The sequence below is a fragment of the Halichoerus grypus genome, chromosome 11 (genome assembly GCF_964656455.1).
Source record: "Halichoerus grypus chromosome 11, mHalGry1.hap1.1, whole genome shotgun sequence".
In the NCBI taxonomy this organism is placed as follows: Eukaryota; Metazoa; Chordata; class Mammalia; order Carnivora; family Phocidae; genus Halichoerus; species Halichoerus grypus.
The window spans coordinates 10,292,392-10,310,841 of NC_135722.1; the positions used below are offsets into that span (position 1 = coordinate 10,292,392).

Consider the following 18,450-nt stretch of genomic DNA (forward strand, 5'->3'; position numbering starts at 1 on the left):
AATCAGCATCATGAAACACACACGGCTGTCTAGCAAAACACACAGGAAGGAATTCTAACAAGTTGATGATTAGGATTTTGAGCCATACTTTTATTCTTTTGTATATTTTCTGATTTTCTACAAAATACGTGTAGCTCTCATGGCCAGGAAGTAAACCACAGCCTAAAACGTCCAGGTGACCCCTGCCCCACCCGCCGAGTCATTTTTGCACCATCCGGGTGTTCAAAATCTCAGGAAACAGTATAAGCTTATTTTAAACCAATGTTAGTTACATTTCCAATCTGTTTTCTTCAACCTCTAGATACTGTTTCACGTGAAAGACCTCTAAATTTGAAGCAATGTGTCCAATTGTTAATCTGAAAAAAAAAGGGCAATAAATAATTGCCATTTCACGTGAATTTCTAGACTTTCTGGAAACTCTGTTGCACTGGAGGATGAAGAAAAACATTGTGCACGGTGTTGAAATTTTAACGTGCTGTTTAAAAATGAGTTTAGCTGGTGGAAATATAAACATGGTACAACGGCTTTGGAAAACGGTTTGACCATGTCTTGTACAGTTAAACACGCATCTTGTACCATACAACATGGTAATTCCACTTGTAGGTATTCACCCGAGAGAAACGAAAGCATATGTCCAGACACACCTTATACACGAATTGTTCACAGCAGCAATGCTCATAATAGCTCCAAACTGGAAACTTCCCAGATACCCATCCACAGGGACAAACTGTGGTATAGCCATATATCATCACAGCAATAAGAAAGCACAAACAATGATAATACAACTGCACGATGAACCTCAGAACAGGGCACCGGGGGAGGAAGGCAGAGCAGGAGTGCATACTGCCCAATTCTATTTTTGTAGAAATCTGGAAAGGACAAAGTCAGCTAGAGTGCCAGAAAGCCCTGTCCGTGGTTGCCTGGGGCTGGGATGGGGGGAGCGTGACGGGACGGAGCAGGAGGGAACTTTCTGGGGGTGATGGAGATGTTCTCTGTCTTGATTGTGGTGGTGGTGACATGGATAGACACGGTTGTGAAAATTTGTTCAACTGTCCACTTAAAATGGATGCACTTTGTTGTATGCAAATTATGCCTCTGCAAAGTTGATTTTTTTTAAAAAAGATTTTATTTATTTTAGAGAGAGAGAGCAAGGAGGGGCAGAGGGGGAGGGAGAGGGAGAAAGAATCCGAAGCAGACTCCACACGGAGCTCAGAGCCCGATGCAGGGCTCGGTCCCACAACCATGAGATCATGACCCAGCCCGAAACCAAGTGTCCAAGACTCGGACACTTAACCGACTGAGCCACCCAGGTGCCCCTGATTTTTTTTTTAAGTCCCAACACAAGGCTTGAACTCACCCCCCGGATATCAAGATCTGAGCTGAGATTGAGAGTCGGGTGCTTCACTGACTGAGCCACCCAGGCGCCCCAGTTGATTTTTTTTTTTTAAGTGAGTGTTTTCTATGCAGAGTCAACTGCATAATTAAGAATTACGAAGCTGGTAGCAGAGCATTAAATCATGCACGGTCTTTCTGAGTGTGGGGCCCTGCACAGGTCCTACACCCATGATGCTGACCCTGCTTCTGTTTCCTGACTTTTCAGATACTCTCGTGTGTGTGTGTGTGTGTGTGTGTGTGTGTGTGTGTGTGTGAGATACCACTTTACATAAATGGGATCTCACTACAAATGCTGTTTTTAAATTTATTTTTTCCCTCAAAAATATGCTGAGGTCTTCTCCCTAAACCAGCAAATCCAGCTATACATCGTTCTCCAGAGAACATTCCACAGTGGGCTGTGTGCTGTAAATGAGTAAGCAGTCTCCTTTTGATAGCGTTTAGGATGTTTTCTGTTTTTCACCGGTACTAGCACCCACCCCCACTGTACGGGGCTCTGTGCACAGAAATTTCTAGGCCCTTTCCCAGCAGCCTGGGCCCCTCCCCGCCAAGGCACCATCTCTGATGTGCCTAAAGATTGTTTGCCTTTCACATTTCCTTTCCCGCTTTCTTTTTCTCTTGAGCTTTAAATAGAGTGGGTAGGTCTCTATAATTAACTTTAGCTCAGAGGCTTCTGCCACCGCTCCCCCTCCAGGGGACCGTGGCACCTGACCCCTGCACCCGGATTCTGCCTGTCACTCCAGAGGCCGCGAGGGAGGGCCACAAGGCTAGACGTTGTGCAACTGGGGCCACTCAGGATCAAGCAGCCCGTGGCCCTGTGAGTAGGGTCATCACTAACCGTGCCCTAGGAAGTGCACCGAGCCTCAGGATTTCCAGAATCTACCATGAGAGGATAGCCTAGTATCCTCACAGGGGAGGGACCCTGCCACATTTCAAAAGAAGGGAAGTGTCAACTTAGATTTTTAGCATACACAGGTTGATGCTGGCTTTCCACGCCCAGAACAGTCTCTCGGGCCTCCCGCTGCTGGCTTCGGAGTGGGCCGAGGTTCACTGCTGTGCACAGTGCGAGGGACTTGGAGCTGCCCTCTGTCAATTAGGCAAACATTTATTTGGCACATGCCATGAGTCAGGCCACGTAGCACCGTTTACAAGTGTCAGGGTTGTTGGAAGAGCATGGTGGCCTCTGACTAGCTCTCCGGCCTCAAGAACGTCACCTGGCGCCCTCAGCTTCCACTTTCGCTACACAATGCGACCTTGGCACTAGACGATCTTTCATGGTCTTTAGGGTTTCTTCCAGGCCCCCGATGTGAGGGTCCGGTCTCTCCCCCTCCAGACAGGAGTCCCTTTTCTCGGCTTGGAAGGACTGTGGTGTGTTCTCTCTGAAAGAGTCTGCTCTGGGCTTCCCAGAGGACCGGCAAATCACTCCTCTGCTAACAGAGGAGAGGCCCCGGGAGGAGGCGGGCCTCCGGGGGGCGAGGGCAGCTGCCCAGCCAAGCCCGCTGCTTTCTCTTGGCTGGACGGGCCGATCCGCGTCCAGTGTCGGTGAGGGCCTTGCGCGCCTGAGAAGGCTCCCCGGGGAAGAGCACTGTAGCCCATCGGTGGTTGAGCTGCGGGGAGGGGATGTGCTAGTCCTGCACCGCGAGGACAATCTGGTCAACTGCCTTTCACACAGGGCGACCGGGTCCTCTGAAGAGGGGATGGGGGTGTTGGGAGAGGCAGCTAGGGGTGGGGGACTGGAGCAGAGTCAGGAAGTGAAAATGACAAAAAGCAGGTGAGAGGTGGGTGAATGTCAAAGTGATCGGGTCACCCAGTGTCTGCTAAGTGGCATTCCTCAAAGTTCGGATTCTACCTTGAGACAGGAGGGCAGAGGCCCCGTCCTTCCTGACAATTGCATTCAAAGGAATGGCTCTCCGGTCCTTGAGACACCCCTGGGTGGAAGGAGATGCGTGTACAGCTCAGAGGGACAGAGAAAAGGTTTACAATTTTAAGTTTGTTTTTTTTTTTTTTTTTCAATAAATGCTCCGTGGAAAGGGAGCCAGCCTCGGGTGTTTTCTGGAACAAATGGTAAATTCTTCTGGCCACCTCGAGCTTTTGCAGATGGGAGCTCAAGGAGGATGGGTTACCCCAGGGATGTGGCCATAGGCTGCTAGGAGCTTGGTCAATCCCCTAGTGCAGAGGCTTGGACTGGGAAGTTCATGCCGAGGGTTTCTGCAGCTCTCGGCACGTCTGCTTTTCTTCATCTTTGCCCCAGGCTGCTGGTCTTCAGATGGGAAGGGGCCCCGGGGGTCCTCGGGGACTCTATTTCCAGTTTGTACTCCTCCCAGACCACGTCCTTTCGTGCTCTTTCATAATTTTCCCTCTTCCCCTTACTAAAACTGTACAGGCCTGACCCCCCCCCTTACAAACTACTGGGGCACCCACAAAGGGACGATTTGAAGTGTCGGCCCTGGTGACAAGGAATTAAATGACTCCAAGAGAACAAATCATTTTGCAAGTGGGATGGGTTCTGGTTTTTATCTTCAACAGAATCTTGAATCAAGAAGTAATTTGATGCTAGATTACTTTGTGGAGTTTAGCCTCTAAATTGGACACAGTTGAAAAAATTAAGTGGCATCACTATAAAAAAAGTCCCTTCCAGTGTCACTGGCCAGCCTGCGCATCCATAAAAATGAAAACCAGGATGCTTGTACCTATCTTGTTTTAGCAACAAATAATATCCATCCACAGATACATTAACTAAATGAGGGGGGAAAGATCCTAACACCTGATTCAGAGAGAGATACATTTCCAATAAAATGTAGCCTTTTGTAGCTAATAATCATTTATCAAAATTATAACACCCATGTTCCTTCTATTTGTGCGCTAAGAATAATTGTAATGACAGTTATGGTCGAGGGGGGAAATTTTACCAGAACCTTCTGACCACAGGAAATGGTAAAGTTTTAATATTTTAATGTAGACATATTTTTGTTTCAAAACACAATAAGATGAAAGTAGAAAAATATTTGAGGATAACATTATATGGAAGGAGTAGAATAAGTGTTCGAGGAGGAAAAGGAATGATGTGGTAATACTAACTGGTAAAGAAGAGCTTCCTCATATACAATTGACTCTTGCACAACACGGGTTTGGACTGAGCGCATCCACTTACATACGGATTTTTTCCTATCCATATACGTACAGTACTGTAAATGTATTTTCTCTTTCTTATGATTTTCTTAGTAATATTTTCTTTTTTCTAGCTTACTTGATTGCAAGAATACAGTATATAATACATATAACACATAAAATATGTGTTGATTGGCTGTTTACGTTATTGGTCAACAGTAGGCTACTGGTAGTTAAATTTGGGGGGAGTCCAAAGTCAAATGCGGATTTTTGACTGCGAGTGGGCAGGGAGGGGAGGTTGGCACCCCTAACCCCCATGTTGTTCAAGGGTCAACTGTATTTTTAAATGGTTGTACACTGTGCAGGAGGCAAATTTTTTTTTTTAATTTTATTTTTAAGTAATCCCTACACCCAACGTGGGGCTTGAACCTACAACCCAAGATCAAGCCTGAGCCAGCCATGCACCCCAGGGGAGGCAAATTTTTACCTCCACTTTCTTAGGTTTCTGGGTGTGCCTGACAAACTGACATAAAATGGATTAGTTAGCAGGAGAAAAGCACCACATTTACGAAAGTGTTACATGCCCGGGAGCCCTTGTGAAGCCCCAAAGACATGGTGAAACCTGAGTGCTTCTATAGCAGATTGAGCAAAGGGGGGCGATTGTGGGGAAGAAACTAAACCATAGGAGAGGCTAAAGGGAGATAAGAATGATTATAGCAAAGTCTGTGTGTACAGAATTTTCTCCGTCTCAACTTCTGGTCCTTGATGATAAGAATGCTACTTTGCTTCTGGTATGTTCAGGAAGACATTTTTCATATGGGGATTTCATCTCCTGCTTTTAAGAGAAAGAAAGAAGGTCAGAGTGTTTTTCCTGTATTTGCTGTTTTCCAAGTGTCTTTCACTCAACATAATCCTTACGCCAGAGTGGTGTATCTTGGGGTGACATATTTTGCCACCCCTCCAATACCCCTGTTCCTGGCAGCACTGTTCACCAGGGGAAAATTTAGAAGCAACCCTTTGACAGATGTGAGTGGATAAGCAAAATGTGGCGTATACTTCCATATGATTCAGCCTCAAAGGCTGAGTACAAAGGAAGGAATTTCTGACACCTGCTACATGGATGGACCTGGAGGACATTATGCTAAGGGAAATGAGCCAGTCGCAAGAAATTAAATCCTGTATCTTCTACTCGTGTGAGGTACTTAGAGGGGTTGAAATTGTAGAGACAGAGAGTTGAATGGGGACTGCCAGTGGCTGGGGTGGGGGGGAGGGGAGTGCGTATTTAATGGGGACAGAATTTCAGTTTTACAAGAAGAAACAGGCTATGGTTATGGATGGTGGCATGTATGAATGAATACCTCTACGGTGTAGAGGTAAAAATTTGCCTCCCCTGGGGCGTGTATGAATGTATGAATGTATTTAATGCACTGAACTGTACACTTAAACATGGTTAAGATGGTAAATTTTGTGTTGTATGTATTTTACCACAATAAAAATATTTGGAAGGAGAAAAGGATGATGGTGGGTATCAAAGTTCTATTCCACTAGGTTCATTTAAAAGCATGATGGTAACAGTGTTCTTTTAAAATGTCGGTATTTAAAATAGGACACTGAGTAAGAAATGCGAATCACATCCTGCTTCATCAGACTCTTGATGCATCATTTTAGAAAACAAGCAAAGAAGGTACGAGGGCGTCCGATGTAGCTTTCTTGAAACCCTTCCCTAGACCAGGGGCAAGCCAACTCTCGTCCTTGGGCCTTCAGGCCCGGGGCTTGGTCGCAGGTGGCCTGCAAATTAAGGATGGTTTTTACATTTTTAAATAAAATAAGTACAGGGAAGAGTATTTTGTGACACATAAAAAATGGTATGAAATTCAAATTTCCGTGCCCATACACAGAGTCTGACTGGAGCATCGCCAACCTCGTTCATTTACGTCTTGTCTCTGGCTGTTTTCCCAGCGCTCTGGAAGAACCGAGTGGTTGTGACACGCACCATATGGCCAGCAAAGCCTGGAGTATTCGCTATCTGGCCCTTCACGGAAGATGTGTGCCTACCACAGACCGAGGAAAACCACCTCGCGGCTCTGGCTTTGCTCCTCACCGTGGACAAACCATTCCACCTCTCTGGGACTCGGGCTTCTGGTCTGAAAAAATGTGCTGCTAGGACAAAGTGGTGTTTGAGTTCTCTTCCATCTCTAAAAATCTGGCAAGTCTGGGAAAGCAGTTCATACTCGGGTACTAATGGCCAATACCTCCCAGGAGTACTCACCTTTAAAAATGACCCCAGTGGGGGTGCCTGGGTGGCTCAGTTGGTTGAGCGCCCGACTCTTGATTTTGGCTCAGGTCATGATCTCGGGGTCCTGGGATGGAGCCCCAAGTCGGGCTCCACGCTCAGCACGGAGTCTGCTTGTCCCTCTCCCTCTGCCCCTCCCCGTCCCCCCGCACTCTCTCTCTCTCAAATAAATAAACTCTTAAAAATAAATAAATAAATACAAGTAAAAATGACCTCTGAAGAGGTAACTCTTTAACCCAAAGGGGTGGAGTGCTAACGGCAGGGTTCCGGGCACTGGCTGTGGGTTGGCGGCCACGGTTTAGGTGAAGGGGGCTCTTCCCAGCGTCGCTCAGTCTCAGCGTTTGTGGTGAGCAAAGGTTTGAACAAACCGTCCCATGACAAACATCCACCAGCTTCCCTAAAGGCCACTCCCGGTTCACTCCCAGCCCACAGACTTCCCGTGGCCGCCTCAGGGAAGGCCGGGCACAGAACAGACCTGAAACAGGGCTGAGCTCAAGCAGGACGGGGCGGGTGCTTCTCCCCCCCACCGTCTCTGTCTATGGAGAGCCCCCCTTTCGTGTGGGGCTTGCAGGGAGCGCAGATGCGCCCACGTGACTTACAGGCAGACCAGGGACAGGCCCTGCTGCCTCAGGCCCCCTGCAAGGACCCTGTGCAATGCCCCACCCACTCCAGGGGGCTATGCCCTGGGGTCTCAGACAGATGGAAGCCCAAGAAACAGAAGGAAGGGGTCTCCCTCGGACTTGCCCCAGTGTCCCCAGCCGGGGTACCAGCACGCTCTGCTTCCCCATGGGTCCAACGTGGCCCAGCCGGCTTTCGTGCAGGGACAGGCCTTGAGCAGTGGGGCGGGGCTGACAAACCCAGTGCCAACACGGTCCTAGCCTGGGTGACCAGCAGCCCCGTCCCATCTCAAAAGGTCTCCTCTCTGGCCACCAAGCTGGCCTCAATAAGCACGTCTGTAGGTCAAATTTGGGCTCCAGGCTGCAACATTGAGGCATCTGAGAGGGCAAAGCCTGAAGTCTGGACCCCGGGGGCCAGGATGAGCCTCCACTCTGGCGCTGCCCGTGTGGCCAGTGGGCCTGTCACTTGAGGTCCCCAGAGCATCAATTTCCTCATCTCCCAGGTGGGATCCTCGTCCCCCACCTCGCAGGCATCCTCATGAATGTCCCTCCTTTTGTGACTCAGAAGCTGGCCGTGTCTCCTGATGGCAAGAGAAATGAAGTTGGGGCCAGTCATCTGGTGGGTTGGAGGTGCGGCCCACCGCTCCATTTCTGGATGCTTCTGGAAGGGCGGGCGGGACTTACCCGGGTGACTGCCTCATCTTGGCCTTTTAGGTACTGCCTTGCGGGCCCTCCACCCACCTGAGGAAGCTTCTCAGACGGGAGATGCTTAGATCCCACTGATCGCGACCCTGGGGAGGGGGCGGCGGCTCAGATGGCTCTGATGTTGTTGCCTCGAATGACTGTTTTCCGGTTTTCGCGTGGGCGTTTTCCCCTTACAGGAAGATTAGAGCTGGGTCCACCATGTCTTCCCCGCCGCGGGCGCTGTGACCGTGGCCGTGATCGTGACCCACGGATCTGGGTTTGAACCCCGCCCGCTGCCAGGCCTGTGTTGTTCCGTCTGTACAAAGGAGAGATAGGAGCGGTGGCTGTGGTGGAGGGCTGTCCGGATCCCTCAGGCGCCTCAAGTGCCCGGTGCAGAGCAAACAGCAAGCCCCTGGAGGAAGAGCAGGCTGCACATGGAATGAAAGCAAACCGAATGAGCGGGGAGGAACATTCGTTCTGAACCCCAGCTATGCAAGAATTCTTTCTCTCTGCTTTTGGAGAGCATTCCGGTCCCCACCACCATGCCCCAAAGGCTTGTTCTCTAATTCTGTTTCATCTTTTCATCTTGCTTAATTAAGAAGTAATATACCCAGGGACTTTGTTGTTCAGAGGCGGTGCTCACGATTCATGCTGGGCTCTGTGCCTGCGTGAGGGGGTCTTCTAGCCGCCCCCCCCAAGGTGGGGGCTGGGCTCCTACAGCATGGGGCTCAGTGACAGCAAAGAACAACCCTGGGGTGGGTCTGGGACCTTCAGAAAATCGGGCGTGTCCCACGGAGGGCGGCATGATGGGGGGTGGGGAGGTGCCAAGGGAGTAGGAGAGGAGCAAGACTGAGCCCTTTCATTGTTTTACATTGGAGCAGAAATGAGGGATGACAGTGACAACCATTGACAACTTAAAAAAACCCTTTTGGGGACACAGATGTTCAGGTTGCAGCTCTATCTATTTATAGAAACACTCATCAAAGGAACCAGCAAGCCTGCTTCTCAAATGGAGAGACAATTAACCAGAGACCTTCCGATGCTGGGTAAAAGCCGTAGAATCTGTTTCTCGGAGGGCTCGTGTGCCCATTGCACCTGACTCAGTCCAGTCAGGGCCTCTTCGTCCCATCCTTTCCCAGCGACAGGGAGAAATCGTGACATGGGTCGGCAAGGGGGACCTCAGGGCCAATTGCAAGGGTTTTCCTGAGAGCTTTGCAGAGCCAGGGGCCAGATGGTTTCTACTTTGCCTTAACTACACCGGATTACTGACATGGATGCTTCTTCTTACTGCAACTGAGCCCTTTCCAGTTCCCATTCATTTGATAGAATGATATCAAATCCATCATATCAAAATAAGGGCACAAGCAAACCCCTGGGAGGTGGCTGGCAGGCAGTAGGAGCTCCAGTTCTCATCCATCCACTGATATGAGTGATTCAGGTGCAGCACCAAGGAGATGTTTAGATGTGCCTGTGTGTGAGGAGCCAAGTGCACGCATCTGAGAGGTACTCGGACAATAGTTGAGGACTGCTCCCCTCTCTTTTCCTCCTTCCATCATTCCCTCCCTCCTATCCTCCTTCCCCGCTTCTCTCCCTCGATCTCTCCCTCCTTCCCCTTCTCAAACATTTACTGAGCATCTACTATATGCCAGACTCTGCCCTGGGTGCTGTGGATACAGCAGTAAGCAAATTAGGCAAAAATCCCCACCTGCATGAGCTGAGGCTCCATCCAGCTCTCTTTTTTCCGTGGTCCTCTATTTGTGATCTAGAAGCCTTGTCATGCCGGGCAGGAGCCAAGATCTTTCGTTTAACGTTCAATGAGTATTTATTGGCAATGGAAGCAACTGGAGAGTCAGCACCACGTCCTACTCATCTTTACATCCCTAGACATGAGCGGAGAGTATGGCTCATAGTAGACACTTGTAAACATATTCATTATATTGTTTTTCCTTGAGGACATTCAGCTAGACATTGGTGTGAAGGGGGTTGAGGACAGAAAACAAACAACAAAAAAATGCTCAGGCTTCGCCCTTGAGGAACATGTAGTCTTAATGGAGAAAAGATGAAAAATCTAAGAAAGGAAAGTAACATAGAATGAGACAATTAAGGAAATGGGTAGCGGATGCGGGAGCCAGCTTCCCACTGCTGGTGGGAGGAGAAGGTCCGGATGACCCGATGGTACTGGACTAGAGCTGGGGGCATCCGTATGAGCTCATGTTTATCTGCACACGCAGACAGGTGACTGTGTTGGAAGCGTTCATGGACTTTTTGACACACACACACACACACACACAGTTGAGTGCCTATACATGCATTTCTTGCTCTGTCAGCTGAGTGGACATAGAAACAGCCATGCCCTATTTCCGAGGTGGGGATTGCACACAGAGACTCCGTTCCAGAGAGTATGGCGTAGAAAGAGGGAAAGAAGGACTGTCGGGTGAGGAAATGTAACAGGTACCGCCGCGGCCAGCTCCCCATCATCAGGGTTAAGTCCTGTTCATAGACGTACCATCGATCGCGTCGGGTGAGAAGGCCGTGTCACCTCTGGTCTTCCTCCCGCAGACCCGCGCAACCCCAGTCTAAGGTCAAGACAAACACTGGACAAATCGTAAACGAGGGTCATTTTACAACATACCTAAATGGTACTTATCAAAACTGTCATTGGTATTAAAAAAAAAAAGTCTGAGAAACTGTGATAGCCAAGAGGAATCTGAGAAGACTCGTAATAATGTGGCATCCTGGGTGGGACGCTGGAACAGAAAAGGACATTAGGTAGAGATTAAAGAAATCCGAAGAGCGTATGGACGTTAGTTCATAATAATGTATCAACACAGGCTCATTAATCGTGATCAATACGCCATTCTAATGTAAGGTATTAGTAACAGGGGGCAACGGTGTGGGGTGTAGAACTCTGTACTGTCTATGCAATTTTTTCTGTAAATCTAAACTATTTTAAAACAAAAAGTTCCTTCTTAAAAATGAGATATGTCATAAGAAAAGTGGGGGGAAAGTCTCCCTTGCCATCTGAGCAGGGAGGAGCATGGGTGCAGGGTAACAGGGGAATCAAAACAAGACACTAAAGACTGAGTCGGTTCAGGCTGTTCTGTCTTCCTGGGTGTGATGGGCTGTGGGGGTGGGTCCCGCCACCTTGTTTCTCACACGCTGGTGATCTCTTTTCTTCCCCAGCTCTGTGTGCCTGCTCCCTGGGCACCTTCTACCCCCCTTCCCCCGGGGTCGCCATCTTTGGATTCTGGGGACTTCAGAAACACTAGATTCGGAGAAGTGAGCTCCACTGGGAGCTCCTAGTACCATCCTAGTACCACCCCTAACTGTCTCTGGTCAGGATCCTGTCCTTTCTCCGTGCCAAGGCTCTGCAACGAGCTGGCACTGAGGGTGCCCATTAAACTGTCACGAAATGAATGTCCCTGAGCTCACTGCCATAGGACAGGACTCTATCATCAGATCACATAGTGAGAAAGCGACGCCCTTGTTGGCCCTGTGCCAACCTTTCTCTGACAGCAAGAAGAGCACCTCAGGCCAGAGTGAGGGCGTCTGAACACCCTCCCTCCCTTGCCCATCCCCACACATAACCAAGAACGGGCAGGTCTTAGGCTCACACTCAGCCGACTAATGTATCTATAGCAAGAGCAGTGGTTGCTTTGAAAGAATTACCTTCAATTTGTAGCAAGTGATACTGGTTTTCCCCTTAGAACAACAACATCATGTTTCCTTTAAACGTGTGCCTGCTCCCTGGGCTCCCTTTATATATGTTTTAAATTTTAAAACAATCTCAGGCTTAGAGGAAAGTTGCAAGAATGCTATAAAGAATCCTTGGATACCCCTCATTTCTGGCTATCCCCCAGGGTTACTATTTTACTACTTTATCACCCCCTTCCCCCTACCCAACCCCCTCCCCCAAGCAGAGATTGTTTGTTTCTGAACCGTTTAAAAGTAGGTTGTCCCTTTACTCATAAATCCTTCAATGCTTTCGTGTGCATTTCCTAAAAGCTAAAATATTTTCATACGTAACTATAGTTCATGTACCAAAATCAGGGAGTTAACACTGATACAGCCTTACTATCTAATCTGCAGACCTTATTTGCATTTCCCCATCCGCCCCAGTAACGTCCTTTGTAGCAAAAGGCAATCCCAGATCACACCTCGAATTCCGTTGCCAGATCTCCTTAGCTCCTTTGGTCTGAAATAGTTCCTGGATCTTTGTAGTTTGGAATATTAGCATTTTTGAAAAGCACGTGCCAGATATTTTGTAAAATGGCTAAATACTTCTCTTACAGTACACCTAAGTTAAAAAAATATATGAATCTATCTACAGAAAAACTGCAAGCATACCTAGGATATATCGTAGGTTTATTCCAGACCACCGCCATAAAGTGAGTATTGAAATATGCAATTCATTGAAAGCTCAATGAATCTTTTGGTTTCCTAGTGTATGTAAAAGTTATGTTTACGCTATACTGTAGTCAATTAAGCGTGCCACAGCATTATGTCTTTAAAAAAAAGTGTAAATACCTTAACTTAAAATATCACCCCAAGATGCTGACCATCATCTAAGCTTTCAGTGGGTCATCATTGCTGCTGGTGGAGGGTCTTGCCTCGATGTTGGTGGCCGCTGATTGGTCAGGATAGTGGTCGCTGAAAGCTGGGGAGCCTCTGGCAAGTTCTTAAAATGAGACAACAATAAAGTTTGCTGCACTGATTGACCCTTCCTCACTAGAACACCTCCGGGCCACCGTGGGCTTGTCAATTGTCCGAATTTCAATGTTGTGGTGTCTCAGGGGATAGGGAGGCCCGAGGAGAGGGAGAGAGATGGGAAGTGGCTGGTCCGTGGAGCAGTCAGAACACAGAGAACACGTTATGGATGAGGTTCCCCGTCTTACGTGGGTGCCCCAAAACAATTCCCATGGTCACATCAGAGGTCACTGATCATGGATCACCATAGCAACGATCCCAGTAATGAAATATTGTGAGCATTACCAACACGAGGCGCAGAGATACCAAGGGAGGAAATGCTGTTGGCCAAGTGGCGCCAAGGGACTTGCTTGATGTGGGGTCGCCATGAGGCTTCAATTTGTAAGAAACGCAGGATCTCAAACCCAGCATATAAGAAGGAAAAGTAAAGGAGTTTTTTTCTGCTTAAAAATATATAGTTATTTGATTTCTAGCTACATTAAAAATAAAGTATGGTTTCAAACTGGAAAAAAAAAAAGAAAAAAAAAGAAACGCAGGATCTGCAAAGTACGATAAAGCGAAGCGCAATACAATGAGATATGCCTGGATTCAGTAACCAAAGAACAAATGGTCTGCCGATAAAGCGAAACCATGAAGGCACACGGAAAACTGAGGTTTGAGAAATGTTGGTTTACATCAACTTCATTCTGCCCCTGTCTCCTCATCCCACTGGGTTAGAGACTGTGGATCAAGTGACGAGACAGAAGCTATTCTAGACCGCTGGGCAGAAATCAGCCTCGGGGGGCAGGGCTTGGGGGGGCGCTGGGCTCCCTCCTGGGGGCTGGTCGGCTGCTGGGAGGAAGGCATGCTTTGATGTGGGCAGATCTCAGCTGTATGGGTCGCTGAACGAACAGCCCATAATGTTGAGAATGGAGAAGAAAGCCCAACAAAGCAGCCGGAAGACTTGAATATGGATAGGACAGATGAGTTTTCTGGAACCAGAGGGAAGGTAGCTCAGGATTTTTACTGGGCGGCTTCAGAATCAAGGCTGCTGCATCACCCCACACTCTGGAGTGTTCCCTAGCAGCCAGAGGAGCAGGATGGCCTGGCTACCTCGGGTCCCGCACTAATCCCCGAGGAGGGTGGCCTGGGGACAGAAGGTCATGATGGCCTTGCACGATCCGAGACCCCGCAGGGGCCTTCTCCAGGGATAGGCTGTTCTTGCCAGAGGGGGAGTGTGGGTATGAGCCCCGGGGGGTCCTGCGGGTTCCCAGAAAGGGGGAGGCTTGAGGGTGAGAGCAGGAAGGGGCCACGGGTTTGGGGGAGAAGAGAGAGGCTGTCATGGACGTGTGACAAAGGGTATCACTGTGTCTCAGTCACTCAGAAGAGTTGGGGGGTGCTGACTCCAGTTACGTTAGCATCTCTTCCTCAGATGAGAGTAGCCCCCACCTGCCTTCACGCCAGGCCCGGGTGTCTGCGTGAGGCCACGGTGGCCGCGCCTCAAAGGGGAGGCTTTGGAGGGAAGTAGGACCCCTGCTCATGTATTCCAGAGGGACAGGGGAGTGTGGCTCACAGACCCGTGGGGGGAATGTGTTCGCGAGTGCAGATGTGGATCATTTTTCTCTCCCTGCTGTGAGAGACTGGAGGGGGACGAGGTGGGCCCTGCTCAGTGGTTGGGGGGGTGCGGAAGACCCCATAGGCAAAGGGGGTTGCTCAGAAGACAATGAAGGCCATGGAGGATGACTGCTCCTCTCTCCTTCTGCACTTGGGGGGGACGGGTGGGTGGGAGGAGCCAGGAAGGGGCCCCCTGGGGTCCCGTTGGTGGGGGCAATCCCGCCCTAACAGAGGATGCTTCACCATCCTCCCTGGGCCTCTATCTCGTCCCATCTCATTCTCCAGCCTTCTACTTGTCCATCTTCTTCCCTTTTCTCCTTCCTGCCGACGTGTGGGAGCCACTACTGATTGACCCCTCCATCCGGGTCCTAGCTGGGTGGCCTTGAACAAGTTCCATGACTTCTCTGGGCTTCCCTTTTCTTCCCTGGAAGGAGATGGGAATATCTGGCTGCCCTGAGAGCCCTTGAGGTTTAAGTGATGCTGCACAGGTAAGGGACTCAGGGCAGTGCCCAGCTCAGGGGGAGGGGTAGGGAGGGGGATGGAGGCTTCATCTGGTCTTGCTGTCTCTCCCACCATCTGCACACCACCATGCTGCCTCCCGCTTACCTTCCTCCCTGTCTCATCACGCACCCTCTCTCTCCTCCCTGCCTCTGTCTCACTCTTCTTTATCTTCCTCTGCTGCTATTTCGGTCCTTCCTCGATGATGGTGGTGAAGGGTGAGCCTCTTTTCATGTCAGGATGCCAGAACCGCGTCAAACTGGTAAACAGCTGAAGGATGTGGTGGGACATGAACTTTCCACTGAGGCTACTTTGAACTCATCCCTTCTTCGATGGGTCTCCCCAGTTCCTCCCCGTTTTGGAGACTCCATCCCATCTTTACAAACCCAGAACCGGGGTCTGGGGCCAAGGCCAAGGGCGGCCCACGCCGAGCAGCCACGCGGGGCTCTGGCCACCTCTGGCCACCTCCGGGATGGTGGGGAGGGTCTCAGGGAGGGGTAGAAGTGGAAACCGCAGATGGGGCAGCGGGCAGGGATGGGGACCTGAGCCGGACTTGGCAGATGTGCCTTGGAGGTGAGGTTTCCAGTGGGAAAGGTCGAGTACCCACAGGCGATGCCCGGCCGGGGCAGGGAAACCCAAGCCCATGCTCCCAGAAGGGGCCTCAGAGCCCCCTGCTGCAGCCCAGGTTGCAGACTGGAGATGGGCCCCTGGGAGGAGAATCGTGCCCAAGCCTCCTCCCGGCCTCCTCCCTTGGGCTCTCCCAGATGTCTGGAGGATGCCAATGAGTTGTGAGGCCTGAAGCATAAAGGGTATGGCGCTCCCGGCCGGGCGTTCAGATCAGTAAGCGCAGACATGAGCCTTTAGCGTGGCCTTCCCACCTCAGGAGGCCACGTGGAGTGGTGGCCAGGGCCTGGCCACACTGTGAGCAGCTGCCAGCCCTGGCAGAAAACTCTGAGTCTTCCCGAGCCCGGATTTCCTTAGCCGTGAGGTGGAGCTAATGCTCCATTTTGTGTGAGTACCTGGAATATTCCCAGAACGGCTCCTGACGCATAGTAAGTTCTGGGGAATGGGCGCTGTTTTAATGTCACTGTCATATTATCACTGTGGCTGGAGGGTGCCGTGTTAGAAAGTCTCCTCCTGTTATGTGGTCACCCTCCACCTCCTGGGATCCTTCTCCACCCCCCCAGTCCTGGCCATCAACGCTCGGTGACCACCCCCAACTGGTCTGCCTCCAATCTACCTCCACCTCACAGCAGTGATCTTTCTAGAGCATCCGTCTCATCCAATCACTTCCCTGCCTTAGAAACTCCTCAGGATTCCCCAGTGCCTGGAGGACGATGACCAAAGCCTTGGCTGAGGTTATAGACCCTCTGAGATGTTCCCCAGTGTTTTTATTTCCCACGTGTGGACTCCCTGTACCTCCCCCCGCCCCCCAGGCTTTGGCCGACAAGCACCATGCTTGCCCATGTTGCCATTGGGAGCGCCCTTCTCTCTCTTTCCTGTCCAGCGAACTCCTACTCATCCCTCAATGGCTGACTCATTTGTTCTCTCTGTTTTGTCCTACTCTCCAGTTACGTTGTCTCTAACAAACTCTGTTAGAGACAGTGGCTTCTTCCGCTCTGTCCGCAGAGCCCTCTGGGGCACTGTGTCAGAGTCACAAAAAGTAGAGGTTGTGAGCTTGGCTAGCACGTGGGACAAAACTCAGACATGGTCAACGCTACTTTCGAAAATCCCTCAGGAGAATTCTCTGGCATGCCTTGAGAAGTGAGAGGAAGCAAGGAGCCTAGGAGTGTGGGTAGAATGCCTTTTTTTTTTTTTTTTTAAATTTTGTTTAGCAAGCAGGGGCATGGGGAAGCAAGAGATATTCGTATTTGCTTGTTTTTGCATCAGAGGAACGATACTGTTTATCTGGGGAGGAGGAAGAGTGAGGGGAGAGGGCAGATGGGTGAGTAGTAAGATTTTGATGCTCTGCATTCGTATGTTGTTTGGAGTTTTGAACCATGGGACTGTTTACTATTTAAAAGAAAGAAGAGGAAAGGAGGAGAAAAGGAAAGAGGAAGGAAGGAAGGAAAGGAGCGAGGGAGGGAGGGAAAGAAAAAGCAAGCTCCTTTAGGAAGGCTCCCGTATCCGAGCCTGTCCTGCATGCCTCCGCCCGAGACACCTCTCCCTCCAGCATTGGATCGCCCAGATGAAGTGACGGGTTCATGCTCAGGCCCACCGTGTATGAAAAAGTTTAGCTGTTAGTGACTAAAGTGGCAAGATGCCCAGGCGGTGCATAGTTCTCAGGGTCTGAGAGAAGAGGGGGCCCCCCAGCTCCCACTTCCCTCCTCCCTCCGGTGTTTGTTCACTGAGGGGGACCGTGGGCTCCATTGTTCCTTTTCTTTCTTTTTTGCTGCTGAGCAGACACACTGAAGTGTGTGTGGGTTAAATGTGCCCCCACGTGCAGCGCAGTGGTTTCACACGGGGCTTTGGAGTTAGGTAGAAAAGTTTGTCCCACCTGCCAAGCTGTGTGGCTTCTGACTTGTCACATAGCCTCTCTGGACGTCATTTCTTTATTTATACATTGGGGAGGACGCTACCTTCTGCGAGAGCTCTTATGAGCTTATGTGAAATGTCGTACGCCTGGCACACAGCAAATCCACTCAGTGCCACCGCTGTACGGCGGATCCCGCGGTTGCTGGTATCTGTGTGCGTTTCCCCAAGTGAAGGGCTCCAGGGCCAGCAGAGAGCATGGTTCCAGATAGGTGCCCAGAGAGTGAGTCAGTCTCCGTCCCTGAGCCCGGAATCCCCATACCCAGCAGGTGCCTGTGCTGTTGGTGGGCAGACAAGGCTGGCGTCTCCAGTCTCGGAGGTAGGCTGGGGCTCTGGCTGTGTCCAGCAGTGGGGCTCCAGTGGGCACAGGGACAGGAACAGGTTTCCGCTGGAAGCGCCACGGTTAATGCTCAGACTCTGAAGCTAGACAGCACGTAAAAGCTACCGCTTTTTAGCTTGGCGACTTGGGCATTTTACTTAACCTCTCTGAGCCTCCATTTTCTTACTTACAAAATAGAGCCGGTATGAGAACTGACTGTCCTCAGCCTCTTCTCTTATCAGGCTGGACCACCCTTTACCCTGTGAGCTACCTGGTTTCTTGTGCTGTCTTTGCTCATGCCATCCCATCGACTTGGAATGCCCTTTCCTCTCTGCTCCTAGATAGCAAACTCCTACTCATCCTTTACAACCCAACTCAGGCATCACTGCCCCCCCCCCCCCCCCCCCCCCGCCAAAAGGTCTTTCCGGATGGCCTCTCTCCAGCTGGGCCAGGGGCCCTGGGCTGTGCTCATTCCCTCACTGGCTTGCAGAGCCATAAAATTCCCGCAGTGCCTCTGTGCTCAGATGCAGCCCCTCCCTGCACATCGATGTTTCTGAAATCGATTCAGCTGCCACATCCATTTAACATCTTGGTGTTTGCTCTCCCAGATCCTGGAGGCTAATTCTGATGCCTGGTTAAGAGTGGAGGGTGAGCGCACCTGCTTATGTTTGGGACTTCCCTGCCAGGCTCCCGTTCCCTCCCTCCTT

At 50.4% G+C, this 18,450-nt stretch overlaps 1 long non-coding RNA gene across 7 annotated transcripts in view; it reads right to left on the reverse strand.

Annotated features, from left to right (window-relative positions):
* The window catches only part of LOC144379413 (uncharacterized), a 197,578-nt gene extending 179,425 nt beyond the window's left edge, over positions 1–18,153 (reverse strand). For all 7 annotated transcript variants that reach the window (XR_013442311.1, XR_013442313.1, XR_013442316.1 and 4 more), the window contains exon 1: positions 18,130–18,153. This is a non-coding gene — a long non-coding RNA (uncharacterized LOC144379413). The remainder of the gene's footprint in view (positions 1–18,129) is intronic.
* Positions 18,154–18,450: the final 297 nt, after the last annotated feature.